Genomic DNA, 6,179 nt, shown 5'->3' on the forward strand with positions numbered 1-6,179 from the left:
ACCGCATTAACCACCCTGATCGGGGGAAAAGGGTTGACATTAAATTTATATAAAAGTTATATAATTAAATATTTAATATTATATTAAAATCATATAATTAAACATTTAGTTAATTAATTGTCAGTTAGTTTTTGTTCATATTTAATCAAAGAGGTTAATAATAAATCTATATATAATTAAATATGTAATTGTAAGTTAGTATTGTTATAGTTACTACCATACCAACTCAATGTTGTTAAATCTATTAATCGATCTTATTAATAAAGCTATTAAAATAAATATAAACTTAAGCCTTACCTAATTAAATATAGTAATAAAATATAATAAGAATAATTTCTAAAAGGATAACTCAATAAGTTAGTGGAATAAGGGACCAATGATAAAATTTAATTAAATCAATGTGGAGAAAGTAAGAAATTTGTTTCAAAGTATGTTAATTACATTGATTTTACAAATTTCATCTTTTCCATTTTTTTAATTATGATGATTGTTTTTTCAAATTATAATAATTATTTAATGTTTAGACATCTAAAAGCAAATTTATGATTATATATATATATATAACACTGATTTAACATAATAACTAAATCATTTAATAAAATAAATTTAAATATTAAATTGATTTTAGAAATTTCTCATTTAATAAATTAAATTTAAATATTAAATTGATTTTAGAAATTTCATTTTTTTAATTGTGATTATTGTTTTTCAAATTATTTGATGTTCTAACATCTAAATAATTATGACTGTAATAATATATCCAACCACATGTAAAATAATTTTATTTTACATCTAAACTGAATTTAGATTTGTGGATTTGGTTTTGGGTTAGAAGATAGTTATTCTAGCTTTCCATCATTAAAAAATGGGAAAAGATTGGAAACTAGATTTAATATATACACCAATTGTCTTGTAGTAGCCAATTAGATTTTTGTATTTTTGTTTTATAATTTAAAAATAATATATATATATATATATATATATATATATATATATATATAAAATTAATTAATTAATTTAAAAATAATAATAATATAATATATATATATATATACAATTACTGTCCCTTGAGACAACAATATTTATTTATTTATTTTATATAAATGTTAATTAATTATATAATAACTAGTTTAATAGTTTTACAATAATTATAAGGTTTTTTCAGATTTATAATAATAAATTACTTTAATATATAGAACATTGTTTCCATGATTTATTGATTTAATTTTATTATTATTATTATTTTATGATCTTATTGCGAGCCTAGTTCAGGAGGGTTGAGGTGCATTGACACATAACCTCTCATTTTTTTTCCATTTTGTTTTTGTAATGATGATGATATGTTTTTCAAATTATGATAATTATTTAATGTTTGGATATTTAAAAGAAAATTTTTGATTATATACATATTTATAAAGTAATTTATAATAATAAATTAGTTTAATATATAAAACATTGTTTCCATGATTTATTGATTTAATTTTATTATTATTATTATTTTATCATCTTATTGTGAGCCTAGCTCAAGAGGGTTGAGGTGAATTGACACATAACCTCCCATTTTTTTTCCATTTTTCTTTTGTAATTATGATGATATGTTTTTCAAATTATGATAATTATTTAATGTTTGGATATTTAATTTTTTTTTTTGATTATATACATATAATGATTTAACATAATAACTAAATCATTGAATAAAGTAAATTTAAGTATTACTCATTTTAGAAATTTCATTTTTAACCTTTTTTTTTTTAAATTATGACTATTGTTTTCTCAAATTATGATACTTATTTAATGTTTAGACATTTAAAAGAAAATTATATATATATGTTTCCAAAAATAACTAAATCGTTGAATTTGAAATTATGTGATCCATATCAAGTTTTTTGAGAATATTTTTAGTGTTGTCGACACTTTTCGAACCAACTAGTGTGGTTCATCCGCAAGACAAGTTGAAGATTCAGATCTAGGATGCATGTTAAATAGACAGAGTAGAACATGCAACGGCTATATTTGCACATCCAACGACTATATTTGACTGGGAACAGCTAACCAGACTAGACCAAGGGATATGTTTAGGAGAACATAATTTGTTAAATAGTTATTAAGTTAGTTAAATTCCTAATACCATATTTAAATAAAAATAATGAATAGGAATTAATTAGTTATGGAAATGACCTATATTTAAGTAATATAAATAAATATTTAGCTAGTTAGTTTAATATCTAATATAAACTTGGTAATTTATTTATTCAATATGAACCAAAGGTGTTAATATTAAATCTATATAAGCTATATAATTAAAGTTACAAATTAAATAATTAGTAAACTAATAGTAAGTTTGTTTTACTTATATTAAATTAAAATGGACTAATATTAAATTTACATATAATTAAATAGTTAATGGAAACTTAGTTTAATATCTATATAAATAAGGTAACATATTCAATTAAAATTAAAAGGGTTGACACTAAATTTATATAAAAGTTATATAATTAAATATTTAATATTATATTAAAATCATATAATTAAACATTTAGTTAATTAATTGCGAGTTAGTTTTTATTCATATTTAATCAAAGAGGTTAATAATAAATCTATATACAATTAAATATCTAATTGTAAGTTAGCATTGTTATAGTTACTACCATAACAACTCAATGTTGTTAAATCTATTAATCGACCTTATTAATAAAGCTATTAAAATAAATATAAACTTTAGTCTTACCTAATTAAATATAGTAATAAAATATAATAAGAATAATTTCTAAAAGGATAACTCAATAAGTTAGTGGAATAAGGAACTAGATAAAATTTAATTAAATCAATGGGGAGAAAGTAAGAAGTTTGTTTTAAAATAGGTTAATTACATTGATTTTACAAATTTCATTTTTTTCCATTTTTTAATTATGATGATTGTTTTTTCAAATTATAATAATTTTTTAATGTTTAGACATCTAAAAGTAAATTTATGATTTTATATATATATATAACACTGATTTAACATAATAACTAAATCATTTAATAAAATAAATTTAAATATTAAATTGATTTTAATTTTTTTTTTTTAATTATGATGATTGTTTTTCCAAATTATGATAATTATTTGATGTTCAAACATCTAAATAATTATCACCATAATAATATATCCAAGCACCTGTAGAATAATTTTATTTTACATCTAAACTGAATTTAGATTTGTGGATTTGGATTTGGGTTTCTGGCAGAGAATTATCTATTGATTCAACATTATTTTCACAGAATGATTTGCCAATTAAATATTTCATTAGGGTAGAAGATAGTTACTCCAGCTTTCCATCATTAAAAACTGGGAAGGGATTGGAAACTGGATTTTTCAATTGCCATTATAATACACAAATTGTCGGGTAGTAGCCAATTGCCGATATATACACAAATGGCTATCATGAGCATGCATGTGACTTCATTACGGTATTTCTGATCGCTCGAACTTTCCGAGTAGTCTTGCCCTCATTTTCCAGGTGATGGCAATTTAATATCGTCAGCGCGAAGGGCTTGCTTGGCGAGTCCTATTTCAGACCCCATTGAAACATAAATGCTTTTAACATGCAAGGGAAATAACAGTTTTCTTGCTGCTAAAACTCCAAAGTCAATTTTGAAGGAAATATAAATACAAACAAACTGCTATACTCCCAGCATGTAAGACTGCATTTATGTTTCAATGGGGTCTGAAATAGGACTCGCCTGCTTGCACAGCCTGGGTGCAGTTAATAAAAGCGTAATTATTGAAAGCGTGGGTGCAGTTAATAAAAGCTCAAAAGGCCTGTGCAGATAATGGTTTAAAAACTGGAACATAGTACACTGAATTATTTAAACTTAATTAAAACTCACCCCTTCACTTCAGATATGTGATTCTGTGGAAGAAAGGAAAAATAAGATAAAGACATTAAGTTAAAAAATATAATATTTTTAAATATTTTATGTTGTAAAGTAGAAAATTAATAAAATATAAACAATGAAAACATTAGATATTAGTTAATAATTTATATGTAGGGAAGGATATATTCCAGCGTTATGTTAAATATAAATTTTTAAAATATTTTATATAGAAAAGTAGAAAATTAATAAAATATAAATAATGAAAATATTAAATATTAGTTAATAACTTATTTATGAGAAGGATATATTGAAGGCTATAGATAAAGAAGAAGGAGTTTAAATATTTTATTCTTTTATTTAAAAAAATTATATTAATGAAGTTTGCACGGGGTAAAAACTATGAGATAGATTTATTTATAACACATGAGAGAAGCATATGTATTATAATTAATTTAGATTTTATTATTTATGTAAAATGAGAGTTTTTTATTTGCATAACATAGATTTGAATTTTACACTCTTGAAAAGAATCAAGTTATATGGATATAAATAGTTCTCTAAATATCATTTTGTTTGTTGATATTAATTTCTCCTTAAATACCCATTGTTTAAGATTTTTTTATGAAAATAAGATTAATATAAAAAATGGTGGTGTATGGTTTAATCCCATGAAAATAACAGCTAAATTTATAATAATTATTTGAGTAAATAAATATTATGGGAATTTTGAGATCAACAATAAACCTAAAAAAAAAATGTATTAACAAAATGAAATTTAAAAGCATAAATAATATTCAAAATGATCATAAAGTCTTTCAAAAAAATAAGATTAATATATACAAATTGTGTTGTATGGTTTAATCTGTCATATACTCCTCTACCAACATTATCCGCATATAACAATAAATACAAAAAGAAATTAAAGTTTCAACCCAAAAAACATAGTTTTCCACCACAAAGATTTTGTACAAGATATGAATGAGGGAAATATATTAAACATTGGTAAAACTTTCGATAAACATTTCATATGCTAATAGTTAATTTGTATGACCGTGCTACAGTCATTGTCAGCTCTACTTAGCATTAATTAGTTTACGGTCACACTTAACCTCACTCCAGCTACTTATTCACTTGGTCTTTACACTTGGCATTGTCATTTATTCTTGCTCTGTTGTGGTTGCATGGCACGGGCAGGCTCTCCATCCATAGCTATTCGCCTCGGGTTTCTCCTCCCATCGACGGCAGAGGCTTTTGGGTTTTGATCCAAAGGTTGAGATCATTCAAGAGGGTTTTTCAATCCCGATTGTTAGAGGTAGGGTTCATTCAGCGCCTTTGCTCTTTGGCGCCGGACCCTGCTCCGGTGCTCTTTTTGCTAGCCGGTTTAGTTTTCGGTGTAAATTCTTCGTTTCTGGGAGAAAGACTCATGTGCAGGGCTGCCATATTATCATCCGTTGAATGGGTAACCACTAGATATGTAAGTGCTCTCTAGAAGTATTCCACAGTGGTTGATTTGTTTTTTCTTATTTTAGCACAGTCATTATAGTAATTATTGGTTTTATACTCTATCTACAAGGAAGGAGATTGCGCTTCCAAGGAGTACCAATGATCAACTAGTGGTGAGCCAATCTTTCCTATAGTCTCCGTCGACCGATGGTTGCCAGGTAAGCTTCTAGGACCTAGGTGCTAGTTCGATTGATTGGGTCTTTCCTTGGCGGTTCGGGACCTGTATCAGTTCCAGAGCTAAAGGCTTTGTCTATTTACATTCTAACTTACTTTTATGGTGCTCGTCCTTGGAGTATTCTCCAAAGCAGCGTGCCCCTTTCGTTCTTTCTCATGGCTTCTGCTAGCCGCGGGTTCCCTACAGACCTGTGTCTCGGGCTGCATCAGCATTCGGCTTTTGGTTTCATTATTTATTTCTGTTGGAGTTTGGAAACATTTTGAATTAGAACTGTTACAGTGGTACTGTTTAAGTTTTATTGGGACCGAGGCCCTGTAAATTTCCTCGATAAGTTATTTTGGTTATGCTATTTTGCTTTAAATAACTTTAAGTTTGGGCTGAGGCCATGCAAAAATTTTCGTGCATTAACTTGCCACTGAGTGGCTGAAACATGTATGTGGTTCTTTCTATTTAATGAGAATATCAGCTTTTTTTGGTTCTTTGTTTTCCATCCTGGAATAGATTCACTCTTTACTGTGAGCTTATTATGTGGAATCGAATATTGCTTGTTTACTGAAGGATGATAGTTCTTGTTGTTTTTCTGGTAAAATTCTATTGTTTAACAGCTCTGTTGTATTTATGGACAGCTAATTTGATGTGAATG

General features: G+C 25.8%; 1 long non-coding RNA gene across 2 annotated transcripts; it reads left to right on the forward strand.

Annotated features, from left to right (window-relative positions):
* Positions 1–5,073: 5,073 nt before the first annotated feature.
* LOC149196496 (uncharacterized) lies at positions 5,074–5,961 on the forward strand. Of its 2 annotated transcripts, none has more exons than XR_016254140.1 (3): positions 5,074–5,332; positions 5,432–5,519; positions 5,667–5,961. It is a non-coding gene; the product is annotated as an uncharacterized LOC149196496 (long non-coding RNA). The 2 variants fall into 2 exon arrangements; XR_016254141.1 differs by having other exon boundaries at positions 5,670–5,961.
* The last annotated feature ends 218 nt before the right edge of the window (positions 5,962–6,179 follow it).

The sequence above is a fragment of the Pinus tabuliformis genome, chromosome 2_2, assembly GCF_031772625.1.
Source record: "Pinus tabuliformis cultivar Carrire ecotype Pingquan chromosome 2_2, CPIR1, whole genome shotgun sequence".
NCBI lineage: Eukaryota > Viridiplantae > Streptophyta > Pinopsida > Pinales > Pinaceae > Pinus > Pinus tabuliformis.